Genomic DNA, 18,002 nt, shown 5'->3' on the forward strand with positions numbered 1-18,002 from the left:
TGCAACCCTATGGACTGTAGCCCACCAGGCTCCTGATAGAGCCATGGAATTCAGCCATGGAATTCTCCAGGCAAGAATACCGGAGTGGTAGCCATTCCTTTCTCCAGGTAATCTTCCTGACCCAGGGATTGAACCCAGGTCTCCTGCATTGCAGGCAGATTCTTTATTGTCTGAGCCACCAGAAATGATTGGCCTAACTCCCTGCTTGGGACTGACTTGAACAGCCATGGAGTTTAGGCAGGGGTGTGTTATACATAGGTAGGTGGGGCTCCATTAGGGTGCCCCTTTCTAAGTCTTTCCAAGAGAGGAGACACCTAAAAATACCTAAATGATGTTAAATATAGTCTTTTAATGCATTATTCCAATGACACAGTAGCAAGAACTGAAGAGCCCGACACTGTTCATTTCAGTTCAGTCACTCAGTCATGTCTGACTCTTTGCCACCCCATGGACTGCAGCAAGCTAGGCCTCCCTGTCCATCACCAACTCCCGGAGCTTGCTCAAACTCATGTCCATTGAGTTGGTGATGCCATCCAACCTCTGTCGTCCCCTTCTCCTCCCGCCTTCAATCTTTCCCAGCATCAGGGTCTTTTTCAATGAGTCAGTTCTTCACATCAGGTGGCCAAAGTATTGGAGTTTCAGCTTCAGAATCATCCTTCCAATGCATATTCAGGACTAATTTCCTTTAGGATGGACTGGTTGTATCTCCTTGCTGTCCAAAGGACTCTCAAGAGTCTTCAACACCACAGTTCAAAAGCATCGATTCTTCAGCACTCAGCTTTCTTTATAGTCCAACTGTCACACCCATACATAACTACTGGAAAAACCAAAGCTTTGACTAGATGGACCTTTGCTGGAAAAGTAATGTCTCTGCTTTTTAGTATTCTGTCTAAGCTTACTGAGCATCGCCCCACCCACTAGAACAAGACCCAGTTTCCCCCTCTGTCAGTCTTTCCCCTCAGGAAGCTTCCATAAGCCTCTTATCCTTCTCCATCAGAGGGAAGACAGAATGAGAACCACAATCACAGAAAACTAACCAAACTGATCACATGGACTACAGCCTTGGCTATCTCAGTGAAACTATGACCCATGCCATATAGGGCCACCCAAGATGGACGGGTCATGGTGGAGAGGTCTGACAAAACGTGGTCCACTGGAGAATGGCAAACCACCTCAGTATTCTTGCCTTGAGAACCCCATGAACAGTTTGAAAAGGCAAAAAGATAGGACACTGAAAGATGAACTCCCAGGTCAGTAGGTGCCCAATATGCTACTGGAGATCAGTGGAGAAATAACTTCAGAAAAAATGAAGAGATGGAGCCAAAGCAAAAACAACACCCAGTTGTGGATGTGACTGGTGATGGAAGTAAAGTCCGATGCTATAAAAAGCAGTATTGCATAGGGACCTGGAATATTAGGTCCATGAATCAAGGCAAATTGAAAGCGGTCAAACAGGAGATGGCAAGAGTGAACATTGACATTTTAGGAATCAGCGAACTAAAATGGTTTCAGCGAACTAAAAAGGACTGGAATGAGTGAATTTAACTCAGATGACCATTTTATCTACTACTATGGGCAGGAATCCCTTAGAAGAAATGGAATAGCCATCATAGTCAACAAAAGAGTCCAAAATGCAGTACTTGGATGCAATTTCAAAAACGCCAGAATGATCTATGTTCGTTGGCAAACCATTCAATATCACAGTAATCCAACTCTGTTCCCCAACCAGTAATGCTGAAGAAGCTGAAGTTGAACGGTTCTATGAAGACCTGCAAGACCTTCTAGAATTAACACCCAAAAAAGATGTCCTTTTCATTATAGGGGACTGGAATGCAAAAGTAGGAAGTCAAGAAATACCTGGAGTAACAGACAAATTTAGCCTTAGAGTAGAAAATGAAGCAGGGCAAAGGCTAGTAGTGTTTTGCCAAGAGAAAGCACTGGTCATAGCAAACACTCCCTTCCAACAACACAAGAGAAGACTCTACACATGGACATCACCAGATGGTCAATGCCGAAATCAGATTGATTATATTCTTTGCAGCTGAAGATGGAGAAGCTCTATACAGTCAGCAAAAACAAGACCAGAAGCTGACTATTGCTCAGATCATGAACTTCTTATTGCCAAATTCAGACTTAAATTGAAGAAAGTAGGGAAAAACCACTAGACCATTCAGGTATGACCTAAATCAAATCCCTTATGGTTATATAGTGGAAGAGACAAATAGATTCAAGGGATTCAATCTGATAGAGTGCCTGAAGAACTATGGATGGAGGTTCGTGATCAAGACCATCCCCAAGGAGAGCCCAACTGCTGGTATTCAAATCGTGACTTCTCTGTTTCGTAGCTGTGTGACCTTAGGTCAAACTACTTACCCTCTCTTTGCCTAAGTTGTGTCTTTTGTAAAACGGGGTGATTGTATTTACACTATGAGAATCATTATGAGAATTGAAAGTGTCAAGAAAGTTGTGCACTTACAATGGTGCTTGGCATGGAGTAACGCAAAATCCAAGTGTCAGCTACTACTGCTATTATTGGTCAAGTTGATATTACTCCAAAAATATTGACTTCCAAGGTGCCCACATACATGGGGCTTAGGGTGTTGAGTGGCCAAAGGCTCTAACAAGCCCTACAGCTGGAAAAATCTGGTTTTGTTTAACATTCCCCAAATTCAGTTGACCATGCCATCTTTATACCCCAGGGATAAGGGAAAGAGTCAGCGGTTAAATTGCTCAGTTGCTCCCCCACCCCATCCAATAACCCTGTGACCAAGCAGCAGGCTGATGTGTTGTGAAGGTCTGTCTGATTCAGTGTCACACCAGCCACCTGGCTTCTGCTCCCTTTCACTCCCAGGCTTCCCTCTCCTCCCTCACTCTCCTATCCTGGGGTTGCTCTCCATAGCAGAGTCAATGCAGGAGGTTTTGCCTCCAGCTCTGAGGCTTAAGGAATCAGGGCTCACATAAACATTTACTGTCACACATTCTCTGAGTTCTTCCAAGGAAAATAAACCCCACCCATGATCTTCCTTGTGATTATGAATAAAGAAGACTTTCTTACCTCTCCTTGCTATTCTTTGGAACTCTGCATTCAGATAGGTTTATCTTTCCCTTTCTCCTTTGCCTTTTGTTTCTCTTCTTTTCTCAGCTATTTGTAAGGCCTCCTCAGACAACCACTTTCCCTTGTTGCATTTCTTTTTCTTGGGGATGGTTTTGGTCACACATCCTGTACAGTGTTACGAACCTCTGTCCATAGTAGTTCAGGCACTCTTTCTATGGGATCTAATCCTTTGAATCTAGTCATCACCTCCACTATATAACCATAAAGGATTCGATTTAGGTCATACCTTAATGGCCTAGTTGTTTGGAATGCTTTCTTCAGTTTAAGTCTGAATTTGGCAGTAAAGAGCTCATTATCTAAGCCACAGTCACCTCCGGATCTTGTTTTTGCTGACTGTATAGAGCTTCTCCATCTTCAGCTGCAAACAATATTATCAATCTGATTTCAGTATTGACCATCTGGTGATGCCCATGTGTAGAGTCTTCTCTTGTGTTGTTGGAAGGGGTTGTTTGCTATGACCAGTGCGTTCTCTTGGCAAAACTCTTAGCCTTTGCCCTGCTTCATTTTCTACTCTAAGGCCAAATTTGTCTGTTACTCCAGGTGTTTCTTGACTTCCTTGTTTTGCATTCCAATCCACTATGATGAAAAGGACATCTTTTTTGGTTTGCTAGTTCTTGTAGGTCTAGAAGGTCTTGCAGGTCTTCATAGAACTGTTCAGCTTCTTTGGCACTAGTGGCAGAGTTCCAAAGAATAGCAAGAAGAGATAAGACAGCCTTCTTAAATGAACAATGCAAAGCAATAGAGAAAAACAATAGAATGTGAAAGACTAGAGATCTCTACAAGAAAATTAGAGATACCAAGGGAACATTTCATGCAAAGATGGGCACAATAAAGGACAGAAACGGTGAGGACCTAACAGAAGCAGAAGAGATTAAGAAGAGGTGGCAAGAATATACAGAAGAACTATACCCAAGAAAAGACATTAATGACCTGGATAACCATGATGATATGGTCACTTACCTAGAACCAGATATCGTGGAGTGTGAGGTCAAGCACGCATTAGGAAGCATTACTAAGAAAGTGATGGAATTCCAGCTGAGTTATTTAAAATCCTGAAAGATGATACTGTTTAGGTGCTGCACTCAACATCCTAGCAAATTTGGAAAGCTCAGCAGTGGCTATAGGACTGGAAAAGGTCAGTTTTCACTCCAATCCCAAAGAAGAGCAATGCTTCCAGGAATGTTCAAACTTCTGTCCAATTGCGCTCATTTCACATGCTAGCAAGGTAATGTTCAAAAACCTTCAAGCTAGGCTTCAACAGTACGTGAACTGAGAACTTCCAGATGTACAATTTCAGTTTAGAAAAGGCCAGAGGAACCAGAGATCAAATTGCTAACATCTGTTGAGTCATAGAAAAGGCAAGAGAATTCCAGAAAAACATCTACTTCTGCCTCATTGACTATGCTAAAACTTTCAACTGTGTGGATCACGACAAACTGTGGAAAATTCATGAAGAGATGGGAATACCAGACCACCTTACCTGCCTCCTGAGAAACCTGTATGCAGATCAAGAAGCAACAGTTAGAACCAGACATGGGACAATGGACTGGTTCATAATCAGAAAAGTAGTACATCAAGGCTGTATATTGTCACCCAGCTTATTTAACTTCTATGCAAAGTACATCATGTGAAATGCCAGGCTGGATGAATCACAAACTGGAATAAGTACTTCCAGGAGAAATATCGATAGCCTAAGATATGCAGATGACACCACCCAAATGGCACAAAGTGAAGAGGAACTAAAGAGCCTCTTGATGAAGGTGAAAGAGGAGAATGGAAAAAGCTGGCTTAAAAGTCAACATTCAAAAAACTAAGATCATGGCATCAGTCCCATCACATCACGGCAGATAGATGGGGAGAAAATGGAAACAGTGACAGACTTTATTTTCTTGAGCTCCAACATTACTGCAGACAGTGACTGCAGGCTTGCTCCTAAGCTATGGTACATATATGCAATGGACTATTACTCAGCCATTAAAAAGAACTCATTTGAATCAGTTCTAATAAAATGGATGAAACTGGAGCCCATTATACACAGTGAAGTAAGCCAGAAAGATAAAGAACATTACAGCATACTAACACATATATATGTCTCTAAGTTCTATGACTCTGCCCTGGACTATGCCCGTTTCACTAACAAGATAGCAGCAGTCCTCTCCTAGGAAAAGGCAGATCCCTCCCGTTTCTGTGGTGAGAAGGTCCAGGGCTCGCCTATTTTGTAGGGCGAGCTAATGAGTTAATTTGTCTTTAGACCGAAACGAAGGACTCCAATACCTGCTCCATATCCTCATTAAGTTCTTGGGACAGCTTGTAGTAGAAATGGGCCGAGGTCGAGATGCCTCCAATCCCAGTGCCTAGGGCTGCTGCTCTGCCGGTCCCAATCAGGAGGGAGGTTATGACAGCTCTGTTTTTCCTGTGGGAAAGTTCCCCTTGGGGGTAGACTATTTGTTCTACCTCTCCTTTGAGGAATGTTAGACCTAGGGTCAGGAAGACCAAGATGCAAGGTCCGGGGAGGGGGGGAGGGGAGGTTCAAGGGGAAGACATGAATATGCATAGGTCCCACAGAGAATGAAGATTCCCAGGTTGGTGCAATTATTTGTGCTGTTCCAGAGAACCCAAGTGGAACAGAAGGAGGGAGCAGAGTTTGTAAAACCAGTGTAGTTGGGACTAGAATAGTTTATGCAGGTTAGGTTTGAAGAGGCTGAGAGTAGGACCTTGTCAGAGACTGGCCCAATGAGTGGTGTAGTGTTTTGTTGGGAAGGGGAGGTATAGTTGCCCTGTGACAGTCAGGTTGAGGGTAAGAGAATTGCTGTGTGTGGTGAGGGAGACAGTGACGTGCATATCCAACCCTGGGGTGTGTGTTGTGTGTACTGGAAGAATTGGAAAGAAGAGTTGAGAAGGCGGGTTAGGTGTTGGTTGCCGGAGGGAGGTTTTAGGAGAAGCCATAATTGAGAAAGGAGGTCTAGGCATTTATAAGGCTCAAGGGTTGCCTGTACCACGAAATTATGTTCCTTATGACTTGTTCTTGTTTCTTTTCCTGATTTTAATCTAGTACCCCGCCCCCGTCTGCGTACCCCCAGTGGGTAATGAGATAGAGACATATGTTTCTTCCATTTGGCTCATGGCAGTTGCTCACGAAACTCCCTCTCTTTAACAGTGAGTAGGGATTTGGACTTCCCACCCCACCAAGGTTCATGGTGCATGGTCTTGGAGCCATATTATAACATGAGGAATGAACATAGGAATAAATGTCTGAGCAGGGGCAGGGAGTGGCCAGAAGGCTGGGGAGTGCTGCAAGGATAAGGAACAGGGGAGTCATGGGTCTGTTAGTTAGGCAGTGTGGAGGAAATAGCACCCTAGGTGTAGAACACAGCTAACAATGTAGGTGATACCGACGAAGAGACAAAGGATAGGTGACCAGTCCTGAGGGGAGACAGTTACTAGGCCTATAGCAAGGACTAAGATTAAGAGTGCAGTTATAGTTAGAGAGACAGGGAGAGGCCAGTCAGGGCGAGGGGCGGAAGGCCCCAAGTTGGTGGTTGCTTGAATCTGAGGAGGAACAGTGTTCATTAGGAGTAGAATGATGTAGAGAATGAGAGTAAAGAAATCAATTTTGTCTGGACTTAAGCTGTAGAAGGTTCCCTGGAGCCACAGTTGAGACATCAGTGTGGTCAGTTCTTTGAAGAAGGTTCCTGAATGGGTGCTGGTCCAGAGATCTTGTAGTAGTTGGGTCAGGAACAGTTGTAGGTTGAAGAGTGTCCAGGTCATTCAGTGTCTTCTTGGATGGTCGACAGAGGTTGTTGCCAGGTGATTTTTAAAGAGGTGAGCCCTGTGAGGGAGACCTGATACAGGTCAGTTAAGGAAGGCAGCACAGGATTGGAGGTGACCCGTTTTAGGCGAGAGAGGTGTACCCAGGAGATGACCTTCTCGAGTTTAGCTGCAGTTGGGGTAAGGAGGATGATTTTGAATGGTCCCTGCCACTTTGGAGTTAGGTCACCCTGGGGATTATCAGACAGTAGACCATGTCACCAGTTTGTAAAGGGGGCAAGGAGGCTTGGGGGTCAGGGACAGGCAAGTTGTGGCTGACGTATTTCCAGAGGGCATTGTGGAGTTCCGCCAGCAGAGGGAAGTGTAAGAAGCTTGGTATGGAAGGAGGTTCAGGGGGTAGTCTAGGAGGGAGCATGGGCCTTCCAACATCACCTCAAAAGGGCTAAGCCCCAGGGGCTTTCTGGGCAAAGCCCGCACTTTGAGGAGGACAATCAGCAAAAGTTTAGTCCAATCCAGATTTACCTCGAGGATTAGTTTGGTAAGAGTTTCTTTGATTATTCTATTCATCCTTTCTACCTTTCCTGAGGACTGGGGATGATATGACATGTGAAATTTCCAGGGTATCTGTAAGATTTGGAGAAGTTGTTGGGTGACCTTGGATGTAAATTCAGGGCCATTATCAGACTGTAGGGATGAAGGTAGACCAAACCTGGGGATAATTTCTGTGAAGAGGATTTGGGCCACAGTGTGGGCTCTCTTGTTTGTAGTGGGAAATGCTTCTACCCATCCCGAAAAGGTGTCCACAAGGACCAGGAGGTATCTGACTCTCCAAAGCGGGGGCATATGAGTAAAGTCTATCTGCCAATCTTGTGCTGGGAGGCTGCCTCGCATTTGATGGGTTGGAAAGGATGTAGGTTTAAGGTTGGAATTGGGGTTAGTACGTTGACATGTCTGAGAGGAGCAGGTAAGTTTATCTAAATATTGTTGGTCAGCAGTGGATATGGGGAAGTGGTTACAGAGGAACTGTTGGAGGGATGAAAGAGTGAGTGTAGATAAGAGAGGATTTCTCTGGTGGTGGGAGGATCGGATGGAGTCAGGGCTAAGATGACAGGGGACTGGAGAGAGGGATGGGATAGGGCTATCTCCTTTGCCTTCTGGTCTGCAGCATTGCTGTAGGCTGATATGAGACTTCCCTTTTGATGTCCCCTGCAGTGGAGGATGGCGGCTTTGTTTGGTAAGAGTGCTGCCTCTAGAAGTTTGTGGATCAGGTCTGAATTAATTATGGGGATCCCTTGGGTTAGGAAACCTCTTTTTCTCCATATTAGGACGTTTGAGTGAAGTATGTTATGGGCATATTTGGAGTCTGTGTGGATGTTAACCCTTAGTTTTTTAGCCAGAGACAAAGCTCTGGTGAGAGCTATCAGTTCTGCCTGTTGGGAGGTGGTGTGAGGTGGCAGAGGTGAAACTTCAATTGTGTGGGTCTCGTGATTGTGACAAAGGTCCCCCTGGATGACGGCATATCCTGCCACGAAGGGTGGGGATTTTTGAGAGCTACCATCAACGAACCAATGTGGGGTGTCTGGGTCTAGGATGGGCTGATCTGTTAAATGTTGGAAGGGGTTTGGGGTAAGATCTACTGTTAGGCTGCAGCTATGTAGGAGGGGATCTGTTGTAGAGGACATGGGTAATAAGCTGGCGGGGTTAAGAGGAGAGCAGGGAGAGAATGAGCGTTGAGGGTTGAGGATAAAGACATGTAGGAACTATACCCTGAAAGGGGGAAGGGAGAGGAAAGCCCGATGTGATAGTAAGTCTCAGAAGGTGTGTGAACAGACTATTCAAGGGGCATGCCTAGAGAGTTCATTTGCTTCAGGTATGAGGGCTGTGATAGCAGCCATGGTCTGTATACAGGGAGGCCACCCCTTGGTCACCATGTCAAGCTGTTTTGATAGATTGGCTATGGGAGCCCAGGTGTCTCCAGCCCGCTGACATAGAAGCCCCAGGGCCTGTCCTTGGTTGGAATGTGCAAAGAGAAAAATGGTCTGGTGTGATCTGGCAGGTGAAGAGTTGACACTCAGAGGAGGCTCTGGGTGAACTGATAAATAGGATTGGCCAGCAAGGAGGGATTAAAGAGGGGCTCATCCAGACATCCTTTAGTTGCCTCATAGAGAGGCTTTGCAATGAGGGAGAAGTTAGGGATACAGAAAAAGTTTAGGAGACTGAGGATAGACAGGAGTTCCCTTTTTGTTTTTGGAAGTGGACAGTTAATTAAGGGCTGGATTCTATCTGGGGAAATAGTTCTTTGTTGGTGAGATATAGAAAGCCCCAGGCAGGTGACATTTGTCTGTACTACTTTGGCCTTGGATCAGGACACCCAATAACCCCAGGATCCCAGGGCCCCAAGGAGTTTGGCAGTATGTTGGAGGCAGAGTTTTCAGGTTGGGCTACAAAGGAGAAGGTTATTTATGTATTGGAGGAGATGACTCGGGGCTAGGTCAAGTGTCTGTTGGTCCTTTTGTAAAGCCTGTTCAAAAAAGTGGGGGCTATCTCTGAACCCCTGGGGAGAACTGTCCATGTTAGTTGTTGGGAAACATGAGTCTCAGGGTCTTGCCAGGTGAAGACAAAAAGGGGTTGGGAGAGGGGGTGGAGGGGGATTGTGAAAAAGGCAGACAGAAGGATGTTAGGGTTAGGGACTACTAGGAATGTCGGCGTGATGACCTCATTGATATTTTGCAGATCTTGGACCAGTCTCCCAGAGTTTGGTCCCTTTCTTACTGCCAGAATAGTGGTGTTGTGTGGTGAATGGGTAGGAATTAAGAGAGAGGCTTGAAGAAGACGGTCTCTGATAGGCTTATGTCCCTTGTGGGCCTCTGAGGTGAGAGAGTACTGTTGTTGGGTGATTATAGTTGAGGGGTCCTTTAGGGTAATGTGGACTGGGGGATGATGTTTGGCTATGGGTGGGTGATCAGTGTCTCAGACTTGGGGGTCTAAGGTGGGTAGATCCAAGGGAAGGTCAGGGGTGAGGGATAGGGACAGTCCAGGTGCCATCTGCATGAAGAATATAGAGACTGTATCCAGGGGGGATATGGTAATAAAGACCCCCAATTTGGATAACAAATCTCTCCCTAGGAGTGCCACTGGGCACTGAGGCATACGAGGAATGAGTGTATGAGGGTCGATTTTCCAAATTGACAGAGTAATGGAGGGCTGATTTTTTACCTTAAGGGAACTCCAGAGACCCCCTTGATTGTGAGCTCTGAGTGTTGAGTTCGGCCAGGGTAGGAAGTTAAGAGAGAGAAAGCAGCTCCAGTGGCTACTATAAAGGAAGTCTTTTTCCCGGCCACTACCCCATCCACCCTAAGTTCCAAGCTTGTGTTAAGGACATGGGCCAGGGGGCTGGAATCCAGGCCCCGTCACTGGAACAGCTCGCGTAGGGTTGGGCTGGGGTTCTGGGGGAGAAGTGGGGATCTCCCCAGGGGTGCCAGGGCATCCCTGTGGACATTCCACTCTTCAGGTCTGGGAGGTGGGGACCTCCCCAGGCGTGTCAGGGCGTCCCTGGGGACAGTCCATCTTCCACTGTCCCCACTGACCACAGGTTGGGCATGCTTTTGTGTGGGGCTGCGGGTTCGGGCATGCCTTTGCCCAGTGTCCTGACTGGTTGCATCGGAAGCAGGGTCCGGGGTGGGTCTTAAGTCCCAGTCTGGGATGACTTGGGCTGGGCTGATCTCTTCCCTTAATTGCTGCTGCCAAAAAGGCATATTTAGCTTTTCTCTCATGGTCTTTTTCTCTCTTAGCCTCCTCCTCTCCATTATTGAACACCTTGAAGGCTACTTCTAGAAGTCTCTTTCCGGGGGGCCTCAGGGCCCTTCTCTAGTTGTTGAAGCTTGCATCTAATGTCAGGGGCGGACTGGCTGATGAACTGAACATGAAGGTAGAGTAACCCAGCAGGGGTAGTGATATCTAGGTTGGTATACTTCTGGACTGCCTCTGTGAAGCCTGCCAAGAATAAGGCTGGATTTTCGTCTGCCTCTTGGGTGATTTCCCTGACTTTATCATAATTGACATGGATATGAGTATTTTTCTGCATTCCTCCTAGAAGGCAGGTAATCATATGATTGAGTCTCCTGATACCTGGGTCACTGGGCTGGTACGTCCAATGGGGATCTAATTGAGGCACTGCCTCATCAGCAACTGGGCTATCCCAGTCTTGGTTATGTAAGTGATTGGCATGGGCTTTTGCCGCTTGCCAGATACGGTCTTTTTCATCTAGGGTGAGAGTGGCATTTAGGATACAATATATACATCACTCCATGTGAGGTTATAGGCCTGGGAGAGTCTCAGGAATTCTTTTCTGTATCTGGTAGGATTTTCAGAAAATGATCCTAACTTTTCTTCTATCTGGCTCATGTCTGACAATGAAAATGGCACATGGACTCGGGTGGGGCCTTCTGGTCCTGCCACCTCTCTCAGGGGAAACGTGTTGGCTATGTGACCATAGCCATAGCCATAGCCATAGCCATAGGCGGGGAGGAGAGGAGGGGAGGGGGAGTCGGGGAGATGGGGAAGCGGGGTCGAGGGGGAGTCAGGAGAGGTTTCAGGGCCAGTAGGTGAGTTGGATGAAGGGGAAGGAGAGGGTTGGCGGGGTGGCGGGTAGGGAGGGGGCTCATCCCACAGGGTCAAACTCCGGGGGTGCGGAAGGTCGAGATGGGCAATTAGTTGAAGAAGAGCCCTTTTGCTTGGGAGGCAAGGTGCATAGAAGGACCTCGTGGGTGGAGCAGGCCTGGCATAGGGAGGGCCTGCTCCGAAGGGCCCTTAAAAGGCTTAGGCATATGGGACCTCCGACCACTTGCCATTTCGTTTAAGGAAGTCGGTGAGATTTTGAAGAATGTTAAAGTCAAATGTGCCAAATTCAAGCCAGTGGTCTTGATTGTCTAATTGGTATTGAGGCCAGATCTGTATACAGGGTTGTTTTAAGCGGTTAGCTTTGAGTTCAGTGAGTGAGAGCGGTTTGAGATTTTTGAGAACACAGGCCAGAGGGGAATCTTTTGGGACAGATTGGCCAGACCCCATAATTGAAAGGCAAGCAGAGGCTCCTATTGGGAGTTCACCCGTCATCACAATAGGAGTTATGAGAAGAGAGCTCTGTGTCGAGGTGGAGCGTCCCCCACCGTCGCCTACAGAGTGGCCCTAGGCCGGGGGTCCCCGGGACCCAAAGAGGACTGGGTTCTAGGGCGCCTCTAGAACACCGTTCAGACCTCACCTTGATCTAGGGGCCGGCTTGAGTGGAGTGTTGCATGTAGAGCGGTCAAATGGCAAGAGTTCCCTGTTCTGGGAGAGAGAGAGAGAAAGGGGATAGAGCCGGAGGCCTGGAGGTATGCAAAGCACCAATAAAACCTTAGGACAAGGCTTGCAGGGCTCACGAAGGCACTAAGCGTCCCGTCCCAGAGGGGAACTTATGAGCCCTGGCAGAAAGTGAGCTCAGGGGCGGGTGTTCACGCTCCCAGACTCCGGGAAAAGGGAAAACAATGAGATGGGGGTGGGGGGGAGAGTGAGGGAGAGTGAAACGAGTGCCTCGCCCTCTCCCAGGTTTCGGCACCAAGAGTGTAAGGAGGGCCCAGGCAGAAAAGAAGGAGAGACGACCTCAACGGAGGTAGGTCACCTTTGTTCAGGCAAGGAGGGACAACAGTCGGCCTAACGACCAGGCTGAGCCCGAGAGGGATCAGGGAGGCTTCATATTTAAAGGGAGGTTTGTGGAAGCGTTAAGGGAAACGTTAGTCAGGCAGGATATTTTGGGTATTCTTTAGTTGAGATGGCATTTGTAGTTGAACAGGGGGTGGGAGGTTTTGGGCAGCGGGTGATAAGTCCCAGGTAGATGCAGCAGGCCCGGAGCATCAGAGCAGGACCTAAAGTTCGGTTTTATTTTCTCCGAAGTTAGATGATTCAGCAAGGGCCTTTGAGACAGTTGTTTTCTTTTCTAGACCCAAAGACTCCTTCAGTTTGTAAGATGAAGAGAGTTCTGGAGATGGATGGCAAAAATGGTTACATAACCTTGTAAGTGTTCTTAATACCAGTGAAACATACACTTAGAGATGGTTAAGGTGGTAAATTTTATGTTATGTGCATTTTACTACAGTTTAATTTTTAAAGAATATCAGACTGAAAAAAAGAGATGTCAAACTCGACTCCATCACAATGATTGTGGAGCTACGGGGTGAGTAACCAAACTTCTTCGTCACAGTCACCTCCTTTCCTGGCCACCCTACCCCCAACATATGTAAAAGAGGTACTAGTGAAGAATGCAGTGGGGTCAGAGCTGGCTGGAAAACTCAGGGAAGAACATGTCAGGAACCAGAAATAGGTGCCAAGGCTGCCCAGACCAAGTCTATGTCTGAGGGACACACACTTCCTCCTTTTTTATTTACATTGTTGTGTTCGTTTCAGGTATAGAGCAAACTGAATTCTTGTACATACACATACATCTGCTCTTTCTTATTTTCCCACATAGATCATCACAGAGTATGCAGTAGAGTTCTCTGTGCTGTATATTATAGTAGGTCCTTGTTAGTTATCTCTTTTATATATAGTAGTGTGTATATGTCAACCACAATCTTCCAATTTATGCATCCCACATCCTTTTCCCCTCTAGTAACCATAAGTTTGTTTTCTATATCTGTGATTCTGTTTCTGTTTTGTAAGTTCATTCCAGGTATATATCATCTATGATATTTCTCTTTCTCTGTGTGACTTACTTCTCTTACTATGATAATGTCCAGGTCCATCCATGTTGCTGCAAATGGCATTATTTCATTCTTTTTTATGGCTAGTAATATTCCATTGTATATATAAAATAACTACCACATTGTCTTTATTCATTCATCTGTCAACAGACATTTAGGTTGCTTCCGTGTCTTGGCTAAATAGTGCTGCAATGAACATAGGGGATCGTGTATTTTTCAGATTAGAGTTTTCTCCAGATATATGCTGAAGAAAGGGATTGCTGGATCATATGGTAATTCTGTCTTCAGTCTCTTAAGGAACCTCCATACTGTTTTCCACAATGGTTGTACCAATTTACATTCCCATCAACAAACTAGAAGGGTTAGAGGGACACGCTCTCTTATGTAAGAGAAACAGTTACAAACATGAGGGACACTGGACACTGGCAGTCCAGTGATTAAGACACCGTGCTTCCACTGCAGAGGGCAAGGTCCAGTCTCCGGTTGGGACAGAAGATCCCGTGTGCCACGGGAGAGAGAGAGAAAAAGAGAGAGAGCAGAGAAGTTTGCTGCTCATATTGAACAAGCAATAAATAGCAAGTGTCTTGTAGGTGAGGGTGCAGTGAGTGTTAACCAAAGTGCCCAAAGGAAGAGGCAGGACCTTCAAGGGTCCTACCCTTTCTATTCAGGAAGGCAGGATCTTTACAAATGGGAAAATCATACTTTCAGTAAATGTATTAAGATCCAAGTAGTGGCATGTACTATATACAGGATGGATACCAGAGTTGGGTTTAAGGAGAGCTTAATTCAGGCTGTGTTGAGTTAGTAAGAAAAGGTTGTTTCAGGTAGATTTGCGCTGGTTTAAACCATGAAACTATTACTAGAATTGGCTTTGGGAAATGTTACCATGTTTTCTTGATGCAATCATAAGCTTTTCAAACTCATTTAATCTGCTGCTTAAAAGGGGTGAATTCCAAGCAGATATCAGGAGCCAACTTTTGTTTTCTTACACTCATCCCAAACATCATAGAAGAGGAGGATCTGTCCTATTTCTTTTGTTCTGCACTGTGAGGACCTCATGTACTCTTTTTAGATGAGTCTCTGGTGAAATACACATATTCCCAGGATAAATCACCTTTCACCCATGGTGAAGCCAGGCTTTTCCCTCATTCTGCCATGATCTGGCAATATTTCCCTCTTAACCCTTCAATTACCAGCTCCTACCTTTCCAGGGTCTCCCATAAGCAAAGTAGGCAGTCCAAAGTCATCCTGCTACTGTCTTTATTCCATATGAGGTCCTGCTACATGGAGTGGATTTGAACGCATGGGTAAATGGTCAGTCAAATCCATCTCCCCGGCCCCCACTAAGTGAGGCTGTACTCACTGTGCTACTGAAGACTCGCATGTCCTCCAACTGCAACATAGCCTAAGTAATAAGATGTTTCCCTGAGTTGCTGTCCCAGAACTTGCAGTTGGCTGTGTCTACTTGCAAGTGAACTGATTAAGATTGGGTAAGACTGAGGGAGAAAAGGAACAGGCTGAGCTGACTCCATCTTGAAAAAGAAGGGAACAACATCTTGCACTTTCAGTGAGCTTTGGACCATGTGCCTGGTAGTCATGGGGATAACATATCTACAGCCAAAACGCCCTCCCGGACTGATAAACGCCAGATTCCATACCAAGATTTCCCTTCGCCAAAAAGAAGGTGATAATCCCCTATGTAGTCAGTCACCTTTGTAATCTTTACGGCCCCCCCTGGTGTAGGCTACAGTGTATAACCAGCTGACCTTCTGATGATGAATCATGGCTGTAACCTGACTGTATCTCCCTTTAACACTTTCCAGGCTAGGTTTAAGGACTCTGGGGATGTGGGCTTGACCAGTATGCTTAAGGTATATAAGGTTTCCACAAAAGTCGATCGGGCTCCTTGGCTAAGAGGGAACTCTGCCTTGGGCCCACCGGTATAATAAACTGTACTTCATTATCTGCATTGTCCTTCTGCATGAGTCTGTGTCCCAGAATGCGTGGCTATAACAGGACCGTCGACCTTCCATCTGGGAATGTGCCAGTGTCTGCTGGATGAACTTCTGACACCACAGGGCTGAACCCCACCCCACTCGGTCTCCAATGTGCTTAGTTGCTCTGTTGTGTCCGACTCTTTGTGACCCCATGGACTAATACTGGGATGGGTTGCCATGCCCTCCTCCAGGGGATCTTCCCAACCCAGAATGGAACCCAGGTCTCTCCCACATTGCAGGCCATTTCTTAATCATCTGAGCCATCAGGGAGCCCAAGAATACCAGAGTGGGTAGCCTATCCCTTTGAGAGGATAACAGGTAGGAAGGCCAGGGGTCTCCAAATGGAGGAAATAGGCTGCAAGTGTCAGACTTTTTTTTTTTTTCTCTCTCTTAAGTGGCAGGAGGAAACAAACTAGTGTTATATTTTTTCCCCTTCTCTATACAAATTTAAAAAGAGGTTTCTCTTAAAATCCTGTGTTGCCATAATGACACCTAGTTCCACCTGAACTTAACTTTTCTCAAACCTTGAGCTAACCAATGCATTTTTCTTATAGAAACGTTTGTTTTAAGCTATGTTTATGTACTATGCATTTACTCTAGACTCTGTCTTCAAGTCGGTTCCGCCTAAAGGCTCAGATATGACAAGAACTGATATGACAAGCCAGTATGTTATACTCATACATTTTTCTCCTAATCTATGTTAACGAAACTATATATTTGTATGGAAATCTGCCTTTCTTCAAGATTCATGTCAATCATTTTATGGCCCGGGATGAATTACCTGGTGCCATTCTCTGAGTTTTGAGACATTTCCTTTCTTTAATTAGCAGCCTCCTGGTACCTGTATAACATCCAGCTAAAGACTAGCAGTGGGGGACTCTTTCTGCCCACTTCTGATGTCTATGTCAGAAGCTTTCTCTCTTGTATAATTTAATGAAACTTTATTACACAAAAGCTTTGAGCAATCAACCCTCACCTCTGGCCCCTGATTGAATTCTTCTCCTCCGGAGGCCAAGAATCCCAGCACCTTGCATGGTTCATCAACGACCTTTCACTTTCGCCAAGGGAACTTCCTGACCCAAGAAAGCAACCGAGGCCTCTTTCATTGCAGATGGGTTCTTGCAGGTGGATTGCAAGTGGATTCACTGCAGCTGAGCTACCTTGGGAAGCCCCAGTCTCTGCCACGCACCTCCAATTCTGAGCTTTCAGAGGCCCGAGGCTTACTCACACCTGCGCACAATAATCAAGATGATACCTGACCGCACTCTCCCAGTCCCCTTTCCCTTGTGCTTCCATGCGCTTCCACATGGAGTGCTCCCCTACTCCTTGGAGGTGGCAGACCTGAATCTGTTCTGTCTTTTCTCTTTGCTGCAAATCTCTGGTCCCAGCATTCCTGCTTTAAACACATTTCTAGAAACTGGTGCAAAATGAACCTCGTTCAGTAACAGATGCTCGGATATTTGTTAGATGAACTAGTTGACATAAGGGACACAGAAAAAAGAGGAAAAGTTTCCTGACTGACTAGCTGCAGGTCACTCAGAATTGCACCAGGGAAATGACATTCTGCTGTCTGATTTTCCTCTTGAAGTCTAAGTTTTCAAATGTATTTTAAAGTGAGTTTGAACAGTTTGTTGCAAACAGTGCCCTACACAAGCTGTTTATGCTGACTTTCCACACATACATTTTATTTCCAGTTATTCCATAGTCCTGAGAGCATGTCAGGGATTCTCATGTCTTCCCCAGTTTCCACATGAACCTGAGCTTAAACTGGGTGTCCTTACAGAGAAACTGACAGAAACAGTGAATCGACACTTAGGAAAACACATGCTTTGCTTAAAGAAAGGGACTCTTCCTTATTACGTTTTTCTTTTTAAAGCTTCAACTAGAATTTATAAAAATAAGAATTATGACTCCTTGCTGCCCTCAGCAGGTGGAGAAATACAATGCTCTATTTAAATAAATCTCTGTAACTCATGTCACTTGATATCCAAACCAGAACTATTTTAAAAGCTTTCTTGAACCTTGAAAGAGGTTAGGTTTCACTCATAAATGGTGAATGTTTTCAGTTGCCATGCCAAATATGAATTGACAGAGAAAGCTACCCTGGACTTCTTTCTTTAGAGAAAAAGACTTGGAAACATCCAGTCTGTTTTTTTAAGGAGAGTGGTGGCCTAGAGAGGCCATGGAAGGAATCCTGTGTTAGAATGTAAGTTTCCACCCTTATTTTATAACCTGATACCCTTCTTAGGCCCTTCACTAACTGCACCTCTAATATTCATTGTTCCAGATTTGAAAAGAAATCTCACACAACACAAAATTGGGAGGTGGTGGGTTCTTTGTTTCAGAGCATTAAACCTTGCTTGCGTAAAAAGTTAACTGAATGAAAGA

This window comes from Dama dama, chromosome 23 (genome assembly GCF_033118175.1).
Source record: "Dama dama isolate Ldn47 chromosome 23, ASM3311817v1, whole genome shotgun sequence".
Lineage (NCBI taxonomy): Eukaryota > Metazoa > Chordata > Mammalia > Artiodactyla > Cervidae > Dama > Dama dama.